This window comes from Lissotriton vulgaris, chromosome 5 (assembly GCF_964263255.1).
Source record: "Lissotriton vulgaris chromosome 5, aLisVul1.2, whole genome shotgun sequence".
Taxonomy (NCBI): Eukaryota; Metazoa; Chordata; class Amphibia; order Caudata; family Salamandridae; genus Lissotriton; species Lissotriton vulgaris.
In genome coordinates this window covers 1,710,154,395-1,710,181,145 of record NC_141693.1, presented here as the reverse complement: position 1 = coordinate 1,710,181,145, position 26,751 = coordinate 1,710,154,395, and the positions used below count along the sequence as shown (strand labels likewise).

General features: G+C 49.5%; 1 protein-coding gene across 2 annotated transcripts in view; it reads left to right on the top strand.

Annotated features, from left to right (window-relative positions):
- Positions 1-26,751, top strand: part of DBF4B (DBF4B-CDC7 kinase regulatory subunit) — a 308,603-nt gene that overhangs the window by 266,241 nt on the left and 15,611 nt on the right. The gene's annotated exons all lie outside the window — the stretch shown is intronic.

Genomic DNA, 26,751 nt, shown 5'->3' with positions numbered 1-26,751 from the left:
TTAGACCTTATTATGGGCACATTCATTCTCCAGAATTGAATCTTTCATAGATTCACATGCAAGGAAAGATTGTGACAGACACTTGGATGTTACTTTGTCGGGATAAGGCCTCACAGCTTCATCAATCCCAGTACTTATCAAGCTAAACAATTTTTTTTAGAACCAACCACTAATCTAAAGGAGGAAGTGGCAACACCTTAAAGTAAGTGACCCACTAAGCCTGCTGGTAAGATTGAGCCTTCTTGCCAGCCTTCCATGTTTACCCTCTGCAGAATCATCCTGACGCTCTGACTCAATGTTTCAACAGCATTCAGCACAGAAGACCATCCCAAATCGATACACACCCTGAAAACACAATGATTTCCCTGGTTAGATCCTACAATGGCTCTTATCCTGCTTAAATGACTGGACAACAACTCATTTCTATAGGAATTACCAGATCATAGACTCTTCTTTGCCAGAGAGGCTCCATCCTTATAACCCACATTTTTTACCTTTATATGGAAGGAATGCTTAGGAGCCTTACTTTCAAACATCGAAATCCATCAATATGCTGACGACTCATAACTTAATCTCAAAATCTTCTCAACCAGCTATCTACGTAGAATCAGTTTGCCTCAAAACCATCCAAGGCTGAATAGCAAGAAACTACCTGTATATAATTTGCTGCAAGGGCAGATGGGCGAACAAAGTCTCTTTTCCCAGGAGTTGCAACATCTATGGCCCCTGTACACAAACTGAACATCACAAAGGTGCATGTGCTATGAGTAGACCATGATTGTCATGATATGCAGAGATGACATTGGGTATACAAACACAAATGTGAATTAAGTGGTGGGTAGATTAGATTAGTGTTCCAGTTGGAGTCTGGGAGAGCCACAATGGGAATCTGTTCTCTACCCGCAACAACAAATACTTGTTATTCATGAGGATGCACCCATGGTCGGGTTCTCAAACTATCAATCAAGATTTATAAAGTGAGGCTAATCACCTGGTAGTGTATTTAGGCGCTTGAGATGAGAGAACTTCTAGATGGATTAGGTGGTTTAATTCCTGTGTGCTTTGCTACTGATTCTAGTGATTAGCTACTATGTAAAAGGATGAAAGCTGTCTTTCATGTTAACCTCCGCATGACCAGCAGCACTGGTTTCCAGAACTGTGGGACAGGTCGGTGCAGACAGTACAAAGCAGACCTGTCACTACTGTTAACAAATCAATAAAAAAATCGTAATCTGAAAGACCCGTTAGTTATAGATTCCTTACGTTAGAATTACCCCCAGGCGTCAGACTGGATCCGGAAAGTTTTCGTCAGCAGTACCCCTGCGCGTCGGAAGGTGGCGTCGTGCGGCTCTGCGTCCGTCGTAGGCGTCGTGATCGCCGGGATGATGTCGCGGCAGCTACAAAGACGCCGCCCTCGCGCGCGGATATCAGTTCTTTTTTTTTTCCGCGCCACCAAGCACAGATCCGGAGAGAGCGGTACCACCAGTTTTTTGGGTCTTTTGTTTGTCTTTGAGTTTTGATTTCTGGTGTATAGGGATGCCTGGTTTCAAGTCTTGCAAGGTTTTTCCCCGCATGAGATCGGTGACAGACCCGCTCAGTGTCTCTTCTGCCTGTGGCAGGACCACGACCCAGCGTCTTTCTCCAACTGCTGGGCCATGGCTCCGAAAACTTTGCCGGAGCTGAAAGTTGCTTCAGGCCCGGGAGTCTGCTTCGCTCCATTCAAGGTTCTGGTCCCGTAGGAGGTTGAGGAGCAGTCACAATCGTTCGACGCTGTCTTCGTACTCTGGGTCAGGTAAGACGAAGCACAAGAAGTCGAAGAAGCTAGGTCTCTCTTCGCCTGCCCCTAGCCTGTCACCCGACCCGGCTCAGGGTGCAGGTGGTGCCTCCCCACGGCTCTGGCGGAGCCTACGCAGCTGCCGTCGGCCTACCCTTCTTGGGTCCTTCGGGCCCTGCGAGCGCACCTTCGGGTCTGACTGGGGTCCTTGCCCTTCTTCGGCGGCTCTGGCCCAGACGTCGTAGACTGCTCCGGCCTTGGAGCTGAGAGACCCCATGGATCCATGCAAGGATCCCAGCTGTTGTCGGTTGACCTTGTACAACCTCCACCGGCGGAGTCTACAGCACTGCCACCGGTGTCGCCCGGCTCCCCGGCCGATGTCGTCCCCGGCTTCCATCCCGGCGTGGAGATGGTGCCTGACCGGTGTCGATCAACGCAGATTCTGACGCCAATGGGGAATTTTTATCCCCATCTCCATCCTCCTCCATCTTTCTCACCTGCCCAGCAGGTTATGGAGGACGGGGAGTACTGGGAGGGGTCTGAAGACCCTCTTGCAGGCCAATGCCAATTAGACCCCCCCGGACTGGGCAGAGTATTTGGGGGACCCCAGTGATCTGGATTTCTCACCAGAACCTGGTGCACAGTCTCCTTCTACCTTGGCTACGGAGGAGGTTGGTACTTATTCTGTGGTGTTGCATAGGGCAGCAGAGGCTCTCTATCTCGAGCTCCCTACAGTGGTCGTTAGGACTAACCTCCTAACAGAAGTAGTTTGGCCGGCCGCTTCCTCTGTGGAGCTGCTGCTGCCCTTTAATAAAGCACTTTCAGACGTCCTTTTGGGCACCTGGTCCAGGCCCAACACAGGGGCTCCTGTGGATAGAAATGTGGCCCAACTCCATCGCCTGTCCCCAGGTGACCCCATTTTCCTCTCCCAACACCCTACCCCTGAGAGCTTGGTTGTCCAAGCCTCTGCGTCCCCAAGCACATTCCCTTCCGCACCTCCGGACAGTGAATCCAAGAATTTGGAGTGGTTTGGGAAGATTTTCTCTTCCGCCAGTTCAGGCCTGCGGTCTGTGAACACTGCATGCCTCTTGGGCCATGATTCCAACTCTGTGTGGGATATGGTGGTGCAGATGCTGCCTCAGTGTCGGGACGAGGCCTGGACAGTGTTCTCCCAAGCTATCGCTGAGGGGAGAGATGCAGCCAATTTCACAATTCTTTGTGGCCTTGACGCCGTCAACTCGCTGGGCAGAGCGATTTCCATGACCATGGTGCTCCGCCGTCACCCCTGGCTGGGAACAGCTGGTTTTATAGGGGATGTCCAGAACACTCTGATGGACATGCCTTTTGATGGCACTCCTTCGAGACCACCCCTCCAGCCATGCCACCTCAATACCACCGCATGTCAGAGGATCACTTGGCACTTCTACAGCAGGAAATTGCGGCCCTCTTGGCCAAGGGGGCCATCGAGTGCGTTCCACTGCCAGATGTAGTTCATGGTTGCTATTCCCACTACTTCCTGGTTCCAAAGAAGAACAAAGGCCTGCGTCCTATCTTAGACCTTCGGAACGTCAATCAGAGAAGTTCAAGAAGTTCACACTTGCTCAGGTCTTGTCTGCCCTCGACCCGCAAGACTGGATGTTAGCGTTGGAATTGCAGGATGCTTATTTTCATATTCCCGTCCTACGGGCGTTACATACAGTTCACCGTAGACCATAAGCACTTTCAGTTCACCGTGCTCCCTTTTGACCTTCCCAGGGCCCCTCGGGTGTTCACGAAAGTAATGGCGGTGGTCGCAGCTCATCTGCGCAGTTCAGGGGTTCCAGTCTTCCCCCTATCTCGCCGACTGGTTGTTGAAGGCGGGCTCGTCCCAGGCAGTCGTCTCCCACCTCCAGACTTCGGCCGACCTCCTGCATTTGCTGGGGTTCTCCATCAGCTTGCCGAAGTCGCACCTGATTCCCTCTCAGAAGCTCTTCTTCATCGGAGCGGTTCTGGACACGGTACAGTTTCGGGTTTTTCTTCCCGAACAGCGAGTCCAGGACATTCGGGCTATGATTCCAATCTTTCGGCCCTTGTCCTGTGTTTTGGACAGGATGAACTGGAGGGTGCTGGGCCTTATGGCCTCCTGCATCCTGCTGACCAATCATGCCAGATGGCATATGCGGCCTCTGCAGTGGGAACCAACAAAAAATAGCAAGGGGTAAACTACTATGCAATCCAAATTTAATTACTATGAAATGAAAACCTCGTTCCTCTGAAGTAAAAAACTAATGGTGTGCTACTTAAGTCACGCATAGGGTCTCCCTCCTTGTGAAAAGATTCCCATCAGTCACCACTCGGATCCGCCCCTCATATGGGATCCTTCACACATGAAGGTAGAATGGTAAACCCACTGCGGACTGGCAGATGTTGAAGCCTAGACCTACAAGCGGGACCCAGTGATAGAATTATAACTAGTTTTGACAAGGGTGACTGAAAGCAGTGCTCTAAGTGTGAAATGAAAAGTGAGTGTACATGAATGTGAATAACTGTAAAATTAGGTAGAGAAGAAAAAAGAATTAAACTATTAAAGATTAATAGTGGTTATTTGTTTAGTCCACTACGCACTTTTTATTACTTTAGGATTGAAGAGAAACCTATTAAAATTATTTTCCTTGGTGGTGCAACACTTGGCAGGTTCTTTGAACGCCAGGGCGGGCAAACTCAGCCGCAGGTGCATGATGGATCACAAATGGCGTCTTCACTCTGAGGTGGCGCAAGGTCTCTTTCAACAGTGGGGAGAGCCTTGGTTAGATCTATTCGCCACCAAAGAGAATGGGCAATGTCGCCGGTTCTGCGCATTATAATTTCCAAGGCTGCACTCGCTTGGCGACGCTTTTCGTCACGAGTGAAGTTGCGGTCTATTGTACGCCTTTTCGCCTATACCACTTCTACCCAGAGTGCTGAAGTTCAGGTGCGACCAGACCCAAGTTATTCTTGTGGGCCCGGACTGGGCTCGAAGAGTTTGGGATCCCGAGCTACTCAGTATTGGCATGGATCCCCTGATCATCTGCCTCTACGGGAGGCTCTTCTGTCGCAGCAGAGGACGGTCCTCCACCAGAACCTGTCCAACCTCCACCTCCTTGCGTGTTATTTAGCGGCGACAGTTGATTCCATTTGACTTGCCTCCTGAAGTCTGTGATATCATTCTGGCAGCCAGACGTTCCACCTGCAAACGTATACCGATTTAGTGGCGGGACAAGTTTGTGGCATGGTGCACAACAAAGGCTGTAGATCCCCTTTCTGCCCATCTTTCAGAAGTCCTTTTGTTCTTTCTTTGGCCCGGCAGGGCTCTGCTCTGGGCACTATTAAGGGCTAGCTTTGAGCAATTTCTGCCTTTCTCAGGCTCCCTGATCAGCCCTCTTTTCAAGTCCCCTGTCGTAAATAGATTTCTCAAAGGCATTACTCACCTTTTTCCTCCTATTCAGTTTGTGTGGCCGCAGTGGGACTTGAAACTGGTTCTTACTTATTTGATGTGCGCTCCTTTTGAGCCGCTTCACAACTGTCCTCTTCGTTTACCGACTTTAAAGACTGCTTTCCTGGTTGCCATCATCTCCGCTAGGCGCGTGAGTGAGCTCCAGGCTCTTTCCTGTAAACTTCCTTTTCTGTCTGTTCATCCAGACAAGGTTGTGCTCCGCACTCGTCCTTCCTTCTTGCCAAAGTTTGTTACTGCCTTCCACATCAATCAGTCATTTGTTAAGCGCACTACAAAGCCGTGAGGGTCTCAAGGCACTGGGGGGGAGGTGGGGGCTGCTACTGATCGAACAGCCAGGTCTTTTGTATCCTCCTGAAGGTCAGCAGGTCTTGGGTCTGTCGTAGGCTCAGTGGGAGGGTGTTCCATGTCTTGGCGGCGAGGTGGGAGAAGGATCTCCCGTCTGTGGTTGTTCTTCTGATGCGCGGGACAAAGGCGAGTGAGAGGTCGGCGGAGCGTAGTTGGGGGTGTAGGAGAGCCGTCTGTTTAGGTAGACCGGGCCGGTCTTGTGGAGTGCCTTGTGTGCGTGGATGAGGAGCTTGAAGGATATCCTCTTGTTGACGGGGAGCCAGTGTAGGTTTGTAGGTGGGGGTGATGTGGCCGTGTCGTGGTACATTAAGGATTAGTCGTGCTGAGGCGTTTTGGATGCGTTGTAGTCGATTGAGCTTGGTTGGTGATCCTGCGTAGAAGGCGTTTCCGTAGTCCAGTCTGCTGCTGACGAGGGCCTGGGTGACTGTCTTTCTTGTATCTGTCTGGATCCATCTGTAGATCTTGCAGAGCATGCGGAGGGTGTTGAAGCAGGAGGAGGAGACTGCGTTGACTTGCTTGGTCATTGAGAGCGTTGAGTTCCCAGGTTGCGTGCATGGTCGGTGGGGGTCGGGGCTGCCCCCAGTGCCGTTGGCCACCAGGAGTTGTCCCAGGCTGACTGGTTGGAGCCGAGGATGAGGAACTCCGTCTTGTCTGAGTTCAGCTTCAGACGGCTGATCTTCATCCAGTCGGCAACTGCCTTCATTCCTTCATGGAGGTTGGCTTTGGCGGTGATGGCGTCCTTGGTGAGGGAGAGGATCTGTTGAGTGTTGTCGGCATAGGAGATTATGTTGAGGTCATGCTGTCTGGCAACGTGTGCGAGCGGGGCCATGTAAATATTGAACAGTGTCGGGCTGAGGGAGGATCCTTGAGGTACGCCGCAGATCTCGGAGGCTTCGGAACGGAGGGAGCCGGAGAGGAAGGAGGTGGTCCGTTCCAGAGCCTTGTCTCGGATCCCTGCAGTGTGGAGGCGTGCGCGTAGTGTGCGGTGGCAGACGGTGTCGAAGAGGTCTAGGAGGATGAGTGCTGCAGTCTCCCCGTTGTCTAGCAGGGTTCTGATGTCGGTGGCTGCGATTAGGGTGGTCTAGGTGCTGTTTGCTGTGGAACCCTGACTGGGAAGGGTCCAGGATTCTGTTCTCTTCGAGGTATCAGGTTAGCTGTCTGTTAACGATTTTCTCGATGACCTTGGCCGGGAAGGGGAGCAGAGAGATGGGTCGGAAGTTCTTGAGGTCTCTTGGGTCTGCCTTGGGTTTTTTGAGTAGAGCGTTTATCTCGGCATGTTTCCAGCTCTTTGGGAATATCGTGGTCTCAAGGGAGAGATTGATGACGTTGCGTAGGTGGGGTGCGATGAAGATAGCTGTTCCGATCATGGACGAACGCTGAGGCCGCCAGCTGCGATATCCATGTACCCCGGGTGCTCGCTGACAGACAAGGACAGTGCATAACCGGCAACGAGGAACCGCGGACGAAGCATTATTTTTACCCATAACGTGCTCCTTGTCTTATGCGATCAGGAGGCAATTTCACTTACGTTATCAGACGGCTCCCCCTACTGGCTATATTTATCAGACGGTTGGACCAGATTTTCCTTTAATCCACATCTTCATTCACGACAGATTCTAGGAACGGAATACTGGGACTTTCTCAGTTCATCACATGTATTTTTCTGATCACTGGGACCGTACTGGAATAATCTCACGTTATTCCGCATAGTTTATAGCAACTTCGTTGACAGCCTGCCATCACCTGTACATACTCTCCGGAACAATTTCCTCACCATAAATGACTCCCAAATCTTGGTCAGTTTCAATGGACCCAGAGATATGCTCTGTTAGCCCAACATTGAAATTGTGAACTGATTTTTATACTTATGGTGCGCTATTAAATTTGGATCGCTCCAGGCCGCACAGATTTATGGATTCAATATATGCGCCCTGATGAAGGAATCTCTTAAATAACTTTCAGTTTCCGAAACGCGCGTCGGCGCTTTTTCTCCCACTGTATGCTGCTTTTGATGCTTTGTTGAATGTGAATACTTGGTTTGTCTGATAGAGAGAGTGTGCATGATTGATTGAATGAATGAACGGTGTGTCATGTTTTTATTGTCATATTTACACTTGGGCTGATGTTTCCTCATGATTCCATAATCCAATGTTCTTTTACATTAGAAACTGACCCTTTTCAATGCTGAACTAAATGATTTTATCAAAAATGATCAACTGAAAATAAATTTTCTAAAATAACTTAGCTGTTCTGTGGGTGTTTTTGGTAGATTTCCATTCATTTGATTCTTTATTCCTTGGGGAAGCTCCCTTTCATGTTCATTTAAGTAAGGGGTGCGATGAAGCTGGTTGCTTTGTTGAAGGCGTGGTGCGGGGATGGGTCTGACGGTGAGCCGGAGTGGATTGTGCTCATGGTCTTGATGGTGTCATCGCTCACGCTGGTCCAGGCTAGCAAGGGGATGTGGTCGATGGTGTGCGGAGGGTCTGTTGTGTTGCTGTCTGTTGTGTTGCTGTCTGTTGTGTTGCTGTCTGTTGTCTGTCTGTGAGGGAGTCGCACAGGGCTTGCGACGGCGGGATGTCGGTGTTTGAGCTGGGGTTGGAGAGTTCCGTCACGATGTTGAAGAGCTCCTTGCTGCCGTGTGCGTTGTTGTCGAGGCGGTCTTTGAAGGAGGACTACTTGGCAGCCCTGATGAGGTGGTGGTGGTTGCGGACGGCGGCCTTGTGTGCTGCGTGGCTGTCCGGAGTTTGTTCAATGTGCCATTTCTTCTCTAGTTTCCGGCTGGCTTGCTTGGCATCTAGGAGTTCTGGGGTGAACCAGCTGGCCCTCTTGCTGGTGTCTCTGTGGGGAGGTTTCTTCAGCGGGGCGAGGCTATTGGCGCAGTCCTCGATCCAGCGTCTGAGGTTGTGGGCAGCGACGTCAGTGTTGGAGGGTTCGGTGGGTGGGCTGAGAGCAAGGTTTGCATGTAGTTGGTCTTCTGTGATTTTGCTCCAGCAGCGGTGGGGGATCTGTTGGGTGCAGTGGTGTGTGGTGGGTTTCTGGAAGGTGAAGTTGATGCAGCGGTGGTCGGTCCAGAAGAGTTTGGTGGTGTGGCTGATGGAGACGTGCAGGCTTGAGGAGAAGACTGGGTCTAGCGTGTGGCTGGCGGAGTGGGTGGGCATTGTGACGAGTTGTCTGTCAGAGGTTGGCGAGGTTATCGATCAGGGTTGTGGAGTTGTTGTTGTTCTCAAGGTGAAAGTTCAGGTCCCCGAGGAGGATGTAGTCTGTGGAGGTCAGGGTGTGCATGCTGATGAAGTCAGCGATGGAGTCGCTGAACTGGGGGCGGGGTCCGGAGAGTTGGTAGACGAGGGTGCCTCTAAGGGTGGAGTTGGGGTCTGTGTGGATCTGGAAATTCATGTGTTCCGCTGTACTGAGCGCGTCGTTGGTGCTAGTCGAGACCCTGATGCTGTTCTTGTGGACGATGGCGATGCCTCCTCAGACTCCGTTGGTGCGCTCTCTGCGGGTGATCTTGTAGCAGTCTGGGATGGCTATGGCGATGTCTGGTGTGGGAGTCGTTCAACCAGTCTGTCAGGAAGGCGACGTCTGAGGAGGTTGTGTTGAGCATGTCCCAGAGCTCGACGGCGTGTTTGCGTGCGGAGCGGGCGTTCAGTAGTATGCATCGGAGGTGGTTGATGTCTTTGGTTTGTCGGCTCTGTGGCTGGTGTAGATGCAGTTCCGGCAGGTGAAGGGACCGTGTGTGCGTTTCGTGGCGGCCTTGAAGCAGTTGTGGGTCCGTCCGGGGTTGAGAGCGTGCAGAGTGCTGGCGTCGTAGTGGTGGCGGGGGCCAGGGGTTCTGGCGCTGGGCGCGGTCCAGGCGAGGGGCGGACTCAGACGGGCTTACTGCGTGCCAGAGGCGCGACCGCGCAGCGGCTGGCTTGTGAGGAGGTGGGAGTGAGGAGCAGCTGGGAGGTGGTAGGCGGGGGCAGCGAATGGGCAGTCAGGGGGGCAGAGCCGCAGGGGACGCAGTTGCAGGGGCGGTGAGGGGCGACTAACTAAACAGAAGGCAAAAGGGCACAACAATTGAGGGGGAAACGAGTGGCACTGAGGGCAGAAAGGTCACAAAAAGTTCACAAGAATACAGGGGGAAACGAGTGGCGCAGAAGGCAAAAAGGTCACAGGAAGGGCAAAAAGGTCACAAAAAACGGGAGAAAATGAGTGGCACAGAGGGCAAAAGGTCACGAGAAAGGGCCGAAATGTCACAAAAAAAGCGAGGGGAAACGAGTGGCACAGAAAGTAGAAAGGTCACAGAAATGCAGGGGCAGCTAAGCAACTGAAGGCAAAAACGTGCAGAGACCTGGGGGCCATGAGGGGAGCAGAAGGAAAAAACGGGCAGAGACATTGGGGCAGCGAGGGAAGCAGAAGGGAAACCGGGCAGAGACACGGGGGCAGCGAGGGGAGCAGAAGGAAAACCAGGCAGACACACTGGGGCAGCGAGGGAGAGAACGGGCACAGGCGGTGCTGTGCGGAGGTGGAGCGACCTGCCTGGAATTGTCAAGGGTCGGTTTCCTCAAAGCACATCGGCTGGCCTATATGGGGAGGTGGGAGGGAAGAGCAGCTGGGAGGTGGGGGGCAGAGAATGGGCAGTCAGGGGACGGAGCAGCGACGAAGAAAACGGAAGGCAAAAAGGCACATCTGAAAGACACGTTAGTGATAGATTCCTTACCTTAGAATATCCCCAGGCGTCAGACTGTATCCGGAAAATTTTGAGCATCAATACCCCTGCGTGCCGGCAGGCGTCGTCCGCGGCTCCGCGTCCGTCGGTGTCGTTGGCGCCGGAATGACGTCGTCGGAGTACTTAGACGCCGCCCATGCGCGCTGACGTTAGTTCTTCTTTTTTCCGCGCCAGCTAGCGCAGATCCAGAGAAGCGCTACCACTTAGTCTTTTTTTGACTAAACTTGTTGATCTTTTTGATCATTCTTCTACTAGAGTCTTTGACTCAAACTGTGCCGGTAGGGATGCCCGGGTTCAAACCCTGTTCCAGGTGCGACCGACTGTCGGTTACCAATCCCCATCGCCGGTGCCTCAAGTGTTTAGGCCTTTACCATGACGACCGCACCTGCTCCGACTGCCGGGCCCTGACGTCTAAGGCTAGGCTAGAGCGGTCTTGCAAGCGACTGGAGCTCCGGCAGTAGGCCCCACGCCGCACCCGGTCCCGGTCCGACGGGAGGTCTAAGGAACAGTCCCGGGGTCGGAGCCCTCGCAGCTCCGGGAGTGGTAATCGGTCGTCAGGATCCAAGTCCTCAGGTAAGAGTCATAAGAGGTCCGAGACATCATCGTTCCTCCGACCCACCCAGCCGCTTGCACGAAGCGGCCGGGGGTTCGGGTGACACCACCCACACGGCTCTGCCGGAGTCTCAGTCGTCTCCACCTGCCCCACACCTTCGGGTTCCTGGGCAAGACGCGACGCCTGAGGAGATCGAGCGGTACCTCATAGCCTTGAGGTCCCTCCCTCCTCAGCCGGGGTCTGTGGCGCCTCTAGGCCCAACGGCCCCGACTGGAGGGCCTAGCGGGTCGGGTGCTTCGGCCCCGGCGCTGCCGGCGACTTAGTTCCCGGTGCCGCAGGCCCTCTGGATCCGCTTCCGGATCTGGGTCGTCGCCGGTCGACCTCGCCGACGCCGGCCCTACGGGTGTCGCCCCCAGTGCCTGCTATGTGTGCCGTCCCCGATACTACCCCCGGTCCGGTTCGGCACCGATGGGCGCCACATCCAACGGCATTTGGAGATTTATATTTCCATGAACAGGACCCATCTGTTGAGCCTGTACTACAGGAGATGGGTGACTAGGTTGATTGGGAGGGGTCTGAGGACCCTCTGGCAAGGGAGTGCCTGTCACCACAGGACTGGACATATGAGCTTGGGGAGGCCAGTGGCATTGACACTTTGCCAGACACTGGATTTGTTTCCCCTCCCACCATGGCTACGGAGGAGGGGGCTGCTTATAGTGTAGTGTTGACACGGGAAGCCAAGGCCTTAAACCTTGAGCTCCCTGTTGCGGCCGTGAGGACTAACCTCCTCACAGAGGTCCTTAAACCGCAGGCAAGCTCCAGTGAGCTTCTGCTGCCGTTTAATGAGGCCTTGTGTGACGTTCTTGTGGGCACTTGGTCCAAGCCCGCCACAGGTCCGCCTGTGGATAGGAACGTGGCCAGACGCTACCGCCCGGCCCCGGGCGACCGTTGCTTTTTGTCCACCCTCCCTACCCCCGAGAACCTTGTCATCCAGGCCTCCACTTCCCAGACCGCATTCCCGACGGCCCCGCCCGATCGGGAATCCAAGAGGTATGAGCAGTTCGGGAAGAAGGTGTTCTCGTCCCTCAGTTTGGGACTGCGGTCAGTTAATATTGCATGCCTCTTGGGCCGCTATACCCACACCCTGTGGGACGCGGTCGCAGACGTGCTGCCACAATGTCCGGAGGAGGTCTGGGCAAAACTCACCCAAACCCTTGCGGAGGGTCGAGATGCAGCGCGATATTCCATCCGGTGTGGGCTGGATACCACGGACTCACTGGGCAGGGCGATGGCAACGACAGTGGCGGTTCGACGCCACGCCTGGTTGAGGTCCGCCAACTTTTCGGCCGATGTCCAGGCCACTCTGCTGGACATGCCGCTTGATGGCCGTCTCCTCTTTGGCGACAAGGCAGACCATGCGCTTGAGCGATTTAAGGACCCCAGGGCTACGGCCAAGTCCTTGTGCCTCTCGCCCCCTCGCCAGCAGACAGGTGCCTTTCGCTCCTTTCGTGGACAAGGAAGGGGCGCCCCCACACGTGCCGCCAGCCACGTGCCGCAGAATGTCCAATAGCACGGTGGCGGCAGTGGAAACCTCCATGGCGGTGGTCGTGGACAACGGCGCGGCCAGTCCACACCGTCCCCCGCAGCACCTGCCTCGAAACCCTCCTAGTCCGTGCTTTCAGAGCCATGCGACGCCAGTGGGGGGCAGGGTTTGCCATCACCTCTTCCACTGGAGCACCGTCACGTCGGACAGGTGGGTGCTGCTAATCGTCCGAAGGGGCTACTCCCTCCCCTTCGAGGCGACCCCTCCAGCCATGCCACCGCAATTCCACCGTGTTTCAGGGGATCACTTGCAACTTCTGCAAGAGGAAGTCACAGCCCTCTTGGCCAAGGGGGCCATCGAGCGCGTTCCTGGGCCAGAAGTAGGGTGTGGTTGTTACTCCACTACTTTCTGGTACCTAAGAAGGGCAAAGGGGGCCTACGCCCTATCTTGGATCTACGGAACATCAACGGCTTCCTCCGGAAGGAGAAGTTCAAGATGCTGACTCTGGCTCAGGTCCTAGCTGCCCTGGATTCAGGAGACTGGATGGTAGCGTTGGACTTGCAGGATACCTATTTTCACATCCCCGTCCTGCCTCAGGTTCACGGTAGGCCACGAGCACTTTCAATTTACCGTGCTCCTCTTCGGCCTTACCAGCGCCCCACGGGTGTTCACCAAAGTGATGGCGGTGGTCGCAGCCCATCTGCGCAGGTTCCCTACCTTGACGACTGGTTGTTGAAGGCGGGCTCGCCCCAGACAGTTGTCAGCCACCTCCAGACTACGGCTGATCTCCTGCATCTGCTGGGGTTCTCCATCAACGTGCCGAAGTCACACCTGTGTCCCTCTCAGAAGCTCCTCTTCATCGGAGTGGTTCGGGACTCGGCGCAGTTTCGGGTTTATCCACCCAAACAGCGGGTTCGGGATATTCGGACTCTGATTCCGATCTTTCAGCCTTAATCCCAGGTCTCGGTCAGGTTGGCGCTGCGGCTTCTGGGGCTGATGGCCTCCTGCATCCTTCTGGTGCATCACGCCCGGTGGCGGATGCGGGCTCTGCAGTGGGACCTGAAGTTTCAGTGGGCCCAGCATCAGGGCAACTTGTCCGACCATGTCTTGATCTCGGAGGGCACTGCAAAACCGCTGCAGTGGTGGCTCACGGACCGCGATTGGGTCAGTGGCAGATCCCTCTCCCTACCCCACTGGAGCACGTAGTTGTGACGGACGCGTCTCTCCTTGGTTGGGGAGGCCACATGGGAGAGGCGGAGATCAGGGGTCTCTGGTCTCCAGCGGAGTCCCAGCTCCGCATCAACCTTCTGGAGCTGCGGGCGATCCGACTTGCACTTAAGGCATTCCTCCCCTCTGTCCGAGGGAGTTTAGTGCAGGTGTTCACGGACAACACCACCGCCATGTGGTACTGCAACTAACAGGGCGGGGTGGGGTCGTGGACCCTATGCCAGGAGGCCCTGCACCTCTGGCAATGGCTGGAACATCAGGGCGTGACCCTGGTGGTTCAACACCTGGCAGGTTCCCTGAACTCCAGGGAGGACGAACTCAGCCGTCGGTGCATGATGGATCATGAATGGCGTCTAAACTCTGACGTGGTGCAAGGCCTCTTTCAGCATTGTGGAGAGCCTTGGTTAGATCTATTCGCCACAGAAGAGAACGTGCAATGTCATCAGTTCTGCGCGTTGGAGTTTCCAAGGCGGCACTCGCTCGGGGACACGTTTCGCCACGAGTGGAGTTGCGGTCTATTGTACGCCTTTCCGCCGATACCACTTCTGCCCAGAGTGCTGAAGATCAGGCGCGACCGGGCCCAGGTTATCCTGGTGGCTCCGGACTGGGCACGAAGGTACTGGTATCCCGAGCTACTCAGCATGTCAGTCGATTTCCCCCCCCCGATTCGTCTGCCTCTTCGGGAGGACCTTCTGTCGCAGCAGCAGGGGACAGTCCTCCACCCGAACCTGTCCAGTCTCCACCTACAAGCTTGGAGATTGAGCGGCGACAGTTGAGGCCATTTGACTTGCCTCCCGAAGTCTGTAATGTCATTCTGGCAGCCAGGCGTCCCTCCTCAAAGTCGGTATACGCCTGCAGGTGGAACAGATTTGTGGCATGGTGCACAGCAAAGGCTGTGGATCCACACTCTGCCCCCCTTTCTGAGGTTCTCCTCTACCTGCTTTCTCTTGCCCAGCAGGGCTCTGCTCTGGGCACTCTCAAGGGCTACCTTTCTGCCCTTTCAGCCTTCTTAAGGCTACCTGATCAGCCTTCTTTCTTCAAGTCCCCCATTGTAAACAGATTCTTAAAGGGCATCACTCATATGTTCCCTCCTGTTCTTTTCGTGATGCCCCAGTGGGACTTGAATTTTGTACTTACCTACCTAATGTGTGCTCCCTTTGAGCCGCTCCATAACTGTCCTCTCAGTCTTCTTACCTTGAAGACTGCTTTCCTGGTTGCCATCACTTCTGCCAGGAGAGTGAGTGAGCTCCAGGCTCTTTCTTCTACAGCTCCTTTCCTCTCTGTTCATCCGGACAAGGTTGTGTTGCGGACGAGGACTTGGTTCTTGCCCAAGGTTGTCACGGCCTTCCACATCGGGCAGTCCATTACCTTGCCCACCTTCTTTCCGCCTCCGCATCCCTCGAAAGAGGAAGTGAGGCTCCACCGTCTGGACCCAAAACGTGCGCTCTCTTACTATCTGTCTCGCACACGCCAGTTCCGGGTGGATGACCAACTCTTTGTTGGTTACGTGGGCGCAAAGAAGGGAAAGGCGGTGCACAAGCGGACCATCTCGCGGTGGATCAGCTTGTGTATCCAGGCGCGTTACTCCTTGGCAAAGAAGGAACCCCCTGTGGGACTACGGGCTCATTCTACCCGGGCCACGGCGACTACCACTGCCCTGGGCCGAGGAGTGCCCTTGCAGGATATTTGCCAGGGATATTTACGTGGGCCTCGCTGCACACGTTTGCAAGACATTATTGCCTGGACAGCCAAGTCCGGAGGGATGGCTTCTTTGGCCGTTCTGTTTCTGGTGTGCTTATTGGTTCGCAGACCCACCACTGGGGTTGGTATTGCTGGGGTATCTATTCTAAGGTAAGGAATCTATCACTAATGTGTCTCTTTTAGATGCACAAGTTACTACTTGTGTAACGATATATCTGTAAGACATTAGTTGGTGATAGATTCCTTACCGACCCACCCATCCTCCCCGTTCTGCGAACCGATATCTAGGGTTAAGGTCATCCCCTTTCAGGGCCCTAGTTTCATGGCACCAGTGTTGGTTCTATCATGGCACTGCGTATCTGGCGCGGAAAAGATGTGTATCAGAACTGACGTCAGCGCGCATGGGCGGCGTCTAAGTACTCCGACGACTTCATTCCGACGCTAACGACACCGACAGTCGCACAGGGGTATTGCTACGCAAAATTTTCCGGATCCAGTCTGACGCCTGGGGATATTCTAAGGTAAGGAATCTCACTAACTAATGTCTCTTACAGATATATCGTTACACAAAAAGTAACTTGTGCAACAATTCAGGGTGAAACAAGTGGCACAAGGTAGAAAGGTCACAAGAAAGAGCAGAAGAGGTCACAAAAAACGGGGGGGGGGACTAGTGGCACAGAGGCAGAAAGGTCACAAAAAGTCACAAAAAACAGGGGGGAAACTAGTGGCACAGAGGCAGAAAGGTCCCAAGAAAGGGCAGAAAAAGGTCACAAAAAAAGGGAGGAAACGAGTGGCACAGATGCACAAAGGTCACAAGAAAGGGCAGAAAAGGTCACAAATGGGGGGACACGAGTGGCACAGGCAGAAAGGGCAGAAAAGGTCACAAAAAACGGGGAGGAAAGAGTGGCACAGAGTAAGAAAGGGCAGAAAAGGTCACAAAAAACGGGGGGAAATGAGTGGCACAGAAGCAGAAAGGTCACAAATGCAGGGGCAGCTAGGCAACAGAAGGCTAAAACAGGCAGACACGTGGGCCGTGAGGGGAGCAGAAGGAAAAACCAGGCGGAAACACTGGGGCAGCGAGGAGAACCGAAGGGAAACCGGGCAGAGAGACACGGGGGCAGCGAGGGAGAGAACGGGCACAGGCGGTGCTGTGCGGAGGGGGAGCGACCTACCTGGAAGGGTCAAGGGAAACTTTCACCTTGCCCACTTTCTTTCTGCCTCCGCACCCTTCCAGAGAGGAAGAGAGGCTCCACTGTCTAGACCCAAAACGTGCGCTCTCAGTTTACCTGAATCGCACACAACAGTTTGATCCTTGCCTTCCGGGCAATTAATGGAACAGGCCCGGCCTATCTGAGCAAAAGGCTTAAGATATCATCCTCAGTAAGACATCTGAGATCAAACAGCCTTCGCTTGCTGAACGTCCCCAGATTCTGGCTCACTCGAAGTGGCGGTAGAACTTTCACCGTTACAGCAGCCAAGCTCTGGAACAGCCTACCTCTAGACCTTAGGTTTATCGAGTCTGAGCAAGTCTTCCGACGCAAACTAAAAACCTGGCTGCTTACTAAACGCTAATTAATGAGCTCTCCTGCAGCCCATGGTTTTCTTTTCGGATGGACATGAACTAGGCATCCTTCTCTTGTGTTAAACCTGTAGTCTTAGCGCCAGGACACCCCCGCTGGAGGTAGCCGCGCGCTCTATAAGCTTCGTAAATAAATAAATAAATAAATAATAATAAACAGTTCTGGGTGGATGACAAGCTCTTTGTTGGCTACGTTGGCACCAAGAAAGGTCGGGCTCTACACAAGATGTCTATCTCCCGCTGGGTCGTCTTGTGTATAAAAGCATGTTATTCTCTGCCTAAAAAGGAACCTCCAGTAGGGCTACGCGCCCCTTCTACCAGGGCAACAGCTGCTACTACGGCATTGGGACGTGGTGTCCCCCTGCAAGACATCTGTCAGGCAGCCCTGTGGGCCTCTCTGTGCACTTTTACTAAGCATTATTGCCTTGACAGCCCAGTCCGGAGAGACGGCTTCTTTGGCCGTTCTGTTCTCCGTGACTTTCTGGTGTGATCTTGCTTTGCAGACCCACCACCGGGTTGGTATTGCTAGGGTACTATTCTAAGGTATGGAATCTATCACTAACGTGTCTCTTCAGATGCACAAGTTACTTACCTTCGGTAACTATATATCTGTAAGAGACATTAGTTAGTGATAGATTCCTTACCGCCCCACCCATCCTCCCCGTTGTGCGAACTGATTCCTAGGGTTAAGGTCATCCCTTTCAGGGCCCTAGTTTTAATGCACTAGTGGTCAGTATCTTTCATCGCTCTGCGTTCCTGGCGTGGAAAGTAGTGTACACGACTGACGTCAACGTGTGAGGGCGGCGTCTAAGTAGCTGCCACGACGTCATCCCAGCGATCATGACTCCTACGACAGATGCGGAGCCACACAACGCCACCTTTCAATGCATAGGGGTACTGCCAACAACTTTCCGGATCCAGTATGACTCCTGGGGGTAATTCTAAGGTAGGGAATCTATCACTAACTAATGTCTCTTACAGATATATTGTTACCAAAGTTAAGTAACTTGTGCATCTGACCAAAGACTCAATATATTTAACAGCTACAGCTTGGCTGCTGAAGATTTCGAATTATGGGACTTGGAAGTTCTTCACCAGTATCAAAATCATGGGGTCAGGCAAAACTGGAAACAACCATCACAACGCAACTTTCACAACGCGCTACCATTACAACAAAACTTTTACAACGCAAGAGCCATTACAACGCAAGAGCCATTACAACGCAGATGCTATTACAACGCATGCCATTACCACGTAAGTATAGGTATTTAATTTAAATAATAATTGAATTTAAATTTAATTTTCTTGAATTTAATTACTTTAATTGCATTTTAAATATAAATTAATTTACATTTTAATTTTAATTTAATTGTAATTTAATTTACTTAAAATTATATTTTAATTAAATGTAATGTTTTATATTTTGACATTTTAATTTACATACATAAATTTTAATATTTTAACAATTTATTATTTTAATTTAATTTTCTTAAATTAAAATAAAATGTAAAAATAATTAAAGTAATTTAATTAAATATAAATGTTACTTAAATTTAGAAAATGTAATTACATTTTTATTTACTTAAAATAATTATATTTTAAATCAATTTAATATTTTTTCAATTTAATTTACTTAAATGTTGAAATTTTAATTACATTTTAATTTATTTTAATTAACCCCCCTGCGCCCCCCCCCCCTACTATATCCAACACTTACCCTACTATTACACCCCACTGGAGTTAGAATAGTAAATTAAAATATATATAATTATTTTTTTTTATTAATTGAAATAAATGAATAAACATTTTCGTAATTATATTAAAATTAAATTAATACTAATGAAATTAAATACTTACCTATACTTACGTTGTAATGGATCTTGCGTTGTAATGGATCTTGCGTTGTAAAAGTTGCAATGTGATGGTAACCTTGTGCATGTATGCGTTGTAACGTCATTTGAAAAACAACAACCTAGGCAACTAATATTTAGAACACAATAACAATAAAAATGAACAATTGGCTACAGCTGGCTACAAAACTTGGTATTTTAGTAAGTAAAAAATAGACACATCAGTGGCATAACACAATAATAAGGTTAAAATTTCACAACACATTATTGTAAAAAACATTGTACAAAAGTTAATGAAAACACAAGTTAAAAATTATCTATAGTAGATAGGTGGCACAATGAGTCTCTACGCACGTTTTGGCGGCCAGCGCCTTCTTCCTGGAGTAGCCACGCAATTTCTATAAAGTGAAAGTACATATAGAATATATAATTATACATTTTGAAAATAACATATTTATACAGATTAAAATTCTAACATCAAAGATTTTAACTTTTGTAGCCAGTTAGTACGTTTTGTAGTTACAAAGTTACGAACAATCTAATTTCTATTATTCATCCTTATCATTGTCATTTCCTTGCGTTATCCTGCCTAAGTACATGGAGACATAGTCTTGAAAGAGGGATAAGAAGGGATAAGTAGACCTGACGGTAATGGGCATATTTATAGCATCCAAAAAGTTATCTCTAGGTTTACTATTTCTACAATTTGGGAAAACTCAATAATAATGAGTCAGTTTATAGCAGCCATAGGGTTGTTTTTGAGCTTGCTATATGTAATATTTAATGAGGAAACAGGTGTATGATTTGAATGGCAATAATAGTATGAGCTCATTACTACAGTTCAAACGGTCAACTCAGATTTTTTGTTTTTAATTATTAAAGTCAGTTTCTGTTATTACCGGGTATATTCATGTTGACTAAAAGTCTTCTATTGTCTTAATTCGTTTATCTATAATACTTACTAGTAGGAGTTTTTGTGAAAATAATCGGATATAGTTCCTGCTTCTTGTTTGATTCCTTTTAGTCAAGTGTTGCAGGAGCTTAGGGAGGAGAGATCGTACTCATTATTAACTTTAGAGTCTTTCAATTATCGAGTCTCTAGTTAGGATTATTAAACAAACATGTTTTTCAACCGTTTTTACCTGATTAGTTAGAAGTTATAGAATTGATTCCCGCCAGCCGGAGCCCTTTGTGTAGAATGGCACTAGATGATATCAAAAGTTGAATTCTTCCAAGGTATCTCTGGATATCTATTTTTTGGAGAATATATAAACAAAGGTATATATGTTTCTATTATTTCTATAGTCTTTTTAATTAAGTGGGGTTCCTCATAGAATGTCATAAGGAAACTTTAATATTTCTTTATCTGTACTTGATCTGATCTTACCTATTGGCTTTTAGAAGTAGGTGTTGGTACTATTTTTTGATTCGTTGTACAGTGTCTTGGGCCCAAGTTACGATCTGTGATATAATTTGATAGCGATGAGCTGCTTTAGATAGCTTCGTATCAATCCAAAAAAAGGGATTCAGGAGTTAGGTTTATACTTTCTATTTCTGTTATAAAACTTTTTTTTAAAAAACCGGGGCGAAAATGCCTAATTTATCAATAGTCTTACCCAAGAAAATGGAGTCTTGTATTCCAAACGTATAGATGGTGTTTTAGGTTTCTCGAATTTTGGACATGAAGGAATAATATTAAAAGATCTCCCTGCCTGTGGATGTAAAAAGGGTATATCAAGTTACGTTACGAAGGGATCTAACTACAATTCCTCGTGCATAGCGACTTGTTTAGTTTCAAGTCTTACCTGAGGATGATCGGCAGGGCTCTCTATGTCCGGCGGCGGGTTATTCTGTCTGGCGATACAAACGCGGGAAATGGTAATAGATTGCACGTTCGCGAGTCACGTATATATGCTGATATTAATTGGTGTAAATTATCTACACCTGTTTTAGGTTTCCGTTCAAGTATTCATATGTAAGGAGTAGAAAGAGGACTCAAAGGTAAACAAGTAATGACAGAATTACCGCGCAAGTTCCAATCAATGGAGGCGGGGCTTCGTATGATTTGTGTTGTCAGCGCTTGCAAGGGAAAAAAGACTCTAGTTCTAATTTATTCTTTTTGCATTGGCCTATCGTCGTAGGCATTTGCGGAGGAAAGAGACTTATAGTTTTATAGTTTCAATTAATTTTTTATTATTCTTTGGCATGTCATTAAAGGCAGAATTGCCGCGCAAGTTCCAAAGAATGGAGGAGGAGCTTCGTATGATTTGTGTTGTCAGCGCTTGCAAGGGAAAAAAGACTCTAGTTCTGTAGTTCTAGTTAATTTATTCTTTTTCATTGACCTATCGTCGTAGGCACTTGCAGAGGAAAGAGACTTATAGTTTTATAGTTTTAATTAATTTTTTATTATTCCTTGGCATGTCATTAAAGGCAAAAAAATACATTTTTTTACGTGGCTTAAAATATTAAATCAGTAACAGCCACTTGTTTTATAAATGAAGGGGGATGATTGTTATCCCCTATTCGAATTATACTAGCTTGTAGATAGGGGAGATTTTTTCATATTTTTTTGACTAGGGTTATACCTAGATGATTGTTACATCAATATTTCTCTCTAATTATTATTGCATTGTAACTTGGGACATATGACTATATTTTTAAGTATGTTAAGTACATGTGTGCTCTAAATATAGAAATCTTCAGCAGATTGCATGTTCCCATGTAATTTCGTTATTCAAGCCTTGGCGGAAGGTATTGAAAACGAAAATCCAGAAAACTTCCCTTTTCTTTCGGATAGCTGTTCCTCCTTTGGAGTCTGGGGTATGATTTTTTTCTAAAATTCTCCATTTGAAGTCCTCAGCACAGTGGCTCTTTTCTATGAAGTGCTTTACCATGGGGGAAGCAATCTTTTTGGTTCTTATAGCTGAGCGATGTTCGCTCAAACGTGTCTGAATCATGCGTGAGGTTTCTCCCACATATCCTAAAAGACAAGGACATTGTATGAAGTAAACCACATTGGTTGATTTGCAATTCCACATTTCCTTTGCTTTTGTTTTATGATCATTATGTTCAAATTCCTCGCCTCGCAGTATATTTCCACATGAAGTGCATGAGGAACATGGAAAGGTCCCTTTGACTGGATTATTCGTTAGAATAGATCTTGGAGTCAAATTTTCTTCGTTTGCAGTATTTTTAAAGCGTGAATGAACAATGAATTCTTTTTTGTTTTTATTTCTTTTATGTGCAAAGAGGGGCTTCATCAATTTCTGTTCACTAGAGCAGTTGCTATTTAGTATATGCCAGTTTGAATTTATCACTTGTTTTACTTTTTCGTTCATAGTCGAATGTTTTGTTATACAGACTATTTGGTCACTGAGTTTTGGTGGTTTGGTTCTTAGAAGGCAGTCTCGGTCATAATACCGTGCTCGTTTGTAAGAATCTCTTACTAAACGATGGGGATAACCCCTATCAATAAATTTTGATCTCATTACCGAAGCTTGCCTGTCAAAATCACTCAGGTTTGTACAATTGCGCCTGACGCGCAGGAACGTCATACATTTGGCAAAAATGCCTTCACGCTTAACTTGTTCGCTTGTACCTAGTTACAAAAAAGCACACTTAGACAACTTAAATATTGCCAATTGCTCCTCATAGATTTCTCCCTTATTTAGTACTCCTTGCTAAATCAGGGTTTAAACTTCCATCTCTGTAGTTCAATTATTAGCAAAGTCCAAATACTTGAGAAAGTCAGGTGCTCCATTTTTATTGTCAAGTGGTAGTATTCGTGTTTGAGTGGTTAATTTTGAACATTGTTGGCCAGTAAAAGACCTATTTGGGAATTCAATTCTGCTTTTGCTACTTTGAGGAAGGGCACTTATAAATATATGTATTAAGAGGAAGGACACTTGAACCAATACGCAAGTCTACAATTCAGAAATTATCCTGGAATGACTACCTTTGCCTATCTTAATTTAAAGATAAAGTTAACCTGAAAACTAACCCAAAGTTTGTCTAGGATACAGTGTTCTTTTCACTCAAATGAGCAAATAAGATTGCCTACTTATTTTCAACAACCATTGATAGAATCTGAAATAAGACATTGTTTGAAAATCAAAATATGCAGAATTAAGGTCCATCTCGGTAGAAAAGCATTCCACTTCGCACAACAGAGAATTTATAATGGTTGGTACTTACTAAAGATTCCTCACCTAAGGATACTCCTCAGCTGCCAGGAAATCCGGACCTGGAAAACTTCGCCATAGCAGTGCTCCTGTGCTTTGCTAGGTGGCGTCATGTCTACCGGCTGACTCCATACTGCCCTGAAAGTGGAGTGGAGCCTCATGTAAGCCCCACTCCTGAGTGTCTATTCCTTTCTTTCTATACATTCAGACGCAGATCATAAAGCTCCGCTGTCAATTTTCTTGGTTTTCCTAGGACTTCAAATCTATTTCACTGGTGTGCTAGTTAATGATGTCCCCACTCAAACTCAAGGCTTTCAAACCATGCTGTGACTGCAGTAAGCAGTTGTCGGTCATGAACCAGCACAAAGTGTCTTTGGTGTCTGGGCTTGAGACATTACTCAGTTGCGTGATAAATATTCCCTCATGTACCTAAAGGCAATCTGAGACCAGGAGGTGAGGCTTCATATATCTGAACACAAGACAAGACGTTGCAGCCTTTGCGTATGTTCTGCTTGCTCTGCAAAGCACAGGCGCAGACTCTCTCCCAAGGCTGTTCACATGACAACTGTACTTCACGCTTGAAGTCCTCCTGTAACTTGAAGTTCAAGGGCAAGCATAAGACAGCAAAGCGGGTCCCCAAAGAGTAGGCACCAGGGTGTTATAATGCATGTGCAACCATTAGTAATAACCAGCCGTAAAACAGATTTCCCAGTTTTCATGTATGTGCGCCGAATTTCTCAGACCTCCTTGTTCTAAAGCAGATAGAGGCCTTCAATGAGGCCATATTGCAAATGTTTGCTGTGCACCTTCAGGCCCCTATGGAACTGCGGGCCCCTGCAGTCTGGTTACTACTGGTGGGTCAGGCCCTGCACTGTCTGCCACCAGGGGAACTTACTGGTTCATACTAATGCCAACACTGACTTCTACTCCATACCGAATATGGTCCCTGCTACCCCAGTGCTGATGCAGACATTAATGAACTAGAGGATGATAAAGTACACCAGTATCACACCCAGAACAGTCTTTGACTCGTGCCCGACCAATGTCCCACTACAAGATAAAAGGGCAACCAGTCATCATGCACTGTAACTAGCCTGTGCCATGTTGCATCTACCAGCACAGGCTCCATTAAATCTTTGAATTGACTTTTATCCCAAAACAGAGCGGGGGGCACTTTCAAGATGGTGTTGACTTAATGGATATGGCTTGCTACCTATGCTGATGATGCCTTGGACATTGATTTACAAAATGCCAGTGAACTTGATATATTGACTGAGACAGAGCTGGATTCACTACTTGGACCAAAACAGAAGAGTGCCTCATTTCAGTGATGATTCGGAGGGCAGCTGAGTCATTAGAATTGTAGCTGTCATCTGTTGAGACTAAAACAAATGTTTTAACAGATTTGCAGCCCCGGCCAGCAACCTGTGAGACCTTGCATGCGTTTAATGATGCCCTCACTCTGTGGCCACTTGGTTGAAGCCTTGTAGTTGCCTGCATGTGATTAGGCAGATGAAGAGATGTCGGAGGCTGGCGCCTTAGGATCCAGACTTTCTCATCAAGCATCCCACTCCAAGGACCCTAATCATACAGCCATCGAACAGCAGATCATTTCCAGCCCCTCTTCGGATGGGAAATCCAAGAGAATTTATGCTTTTGGTAAGCGCATGTTTTCTTAGTCCATTTTAGTATTGCGTTATGTGAGTGTTATTTATTTGCTGGGCCGTGACACATGCCCTTTGGGAAATGGCAAGCAAGATCTTGCTGGTGATACTGGAAGATCTTGGGGCCTCTTGGGCCCAGACGATCCACAATGCTCGCAGGCAAATATTATATTTGCACAGGTGTGGTTACAACGGACTGTCTGAGGAGCACAGTTGGTTTAGTGTTGGTTGTCAACATGCATTCCGCAGGACTTCTCGGTAATGTACAGGCCTCCCTCCTGGATATGTCTTTTGATGAGTCCCACCTTTAGTGAGAAGGTGGACTCTGGAAGGGGTCTGTGCTCCATAGGTTTCCTGTCCTTAAAGCGCTACAATGCAAAGAGTTCCCACATCTCATTAAGGTTAGAGTCCATTTCAGAAGGCTGGTGTATAGACTGAGACCCCCTCAACCTGGGATGCAGCAGACACCCAGTCCTTTCGAGGACGTTGATCTGGCAGATATTTGTTCGCCAACAAAGGCATCAGTCTTCAAATTATACTTCCTTTGCTACAACCGTTATCAAACTTCTTTAGTGTGCTATAAGTGGTGTAAACCTAACCAGTGGGGGGCAGGATTCGACCTTTACTCCCAGGTTGGCAATCCATTATGTTCAATAGATGGGTCTCAGATCTTTCAAAATAGCTGTGCCCTTCCTTTTCCAAAGGAGAGTAATATGCTGAAATTTGCCATCAACTGCTGCGGTGGGTAGTTGGCGACACTCAACCTGAAGCTTGGGTCCCTAGAGATAGCTGGCCCGCCGAAATCTGCATCTGAAGATCGGCCGGTGGCGCCATCGGAGACTGCCTCCCGAGGGGACCGGTCACGGAGATCTACTCGAGGCCGCGGCTTGCCACGGGGACACAGGCCCGATCCTCGCATTTGATATCTGGCGCCTGGGACGCGTCTGGCTCTGGACCCGAGCGGCTTTGCACCTGGCTGACATCGCTGGCGGGGGTCTGTCCCTCGTGCGAGCTCGCCCCCCGTGCCTGGCTCGTCGTGGGCGGCCCGACAGACGCCGCTTCTGTCCCTGTCTGGCCTGGAGGACGGTGGGACCCTTGGGGTAAAAAATGTGACTGCTGCTGCGGCTCCCGTGGTCGCCGGGGAGTGCTGGAGGACCGTGACACCTACCGCCGCCAAATAGAAGGTGAGAAGAGTCTGGATTCAGCGGGGACCATCCTCTCCCTGGTGTCCGCCGGGCGGCTGCAGGTTGCACGTGAATGCGGGCCTCTGGGATATTGGCTGCCGCCGACCCCGTCGGCGCTCTGGGCCTGTCCATGCTTCGATCCTGCAGATTGGTGGTGACTCGCGTGCGCTAGAGGCCACATGGATCCTACTGACCCGGAGTGACTGCCGAGGCTCACGGCTGCGATTGCTTGGACTGGCGGCAGCTTCATACATAGACTGAAGGGACTTGTTTTTGCACCAGCCTTGGCCCCGCTGCTTGCTTGTTGCTTGATAGCTTGCTTCTGTGACCGTTGTCGCCGATCTTGGGGCCACCCTCACACGGTGCATCCATGGACAAAGCCTATTTTCTGCAGTTTGCTGATACTCTGCCTCTACACGGATCTTTCACTATCCTTCAACACGCGCGGTGGCAGAGGGCTGCTGACCCCCCCCCCCCCCCACCGGTGTGCCTCCTGGTTGGCATTGGACGCGTGGGCACGTGAATATCGGCCCATCAACAATCGCTATCCCCCTGCTGCTAGAGTACTACGGGGGCAGGGACATCGCTCAAGAGAGGTGGCGGAGTAGCCACGTTCGTAGGACAAGATGGTTCGCCCCGAAAACCGCCAAACAAAAATCAGCTTTGATGGCGCCAGGAAGGGCGCGAAATCGTTACCTGCTGAATCAGGGCCCAGTGACGCTAACCCGACGGCTGTTGTATCCCCTGCCAAAGACATGGACTTGCCCCGCCTGTTCCAGGAGATGAGACAGGGATTCGCCATGGTGGTGGAAAAGATGGATGGCATGACGTCTAGGCTAGATGCCCTGGTGCATAAGGTTGGCCGTCACGAGGAACAGATAACAGCTACGGAACAGCGAATTTCGGACACCGACGATGTCACATCGACTCACACCACGCAACTGGCCCGTATGGATAACTTGCTCCGCAT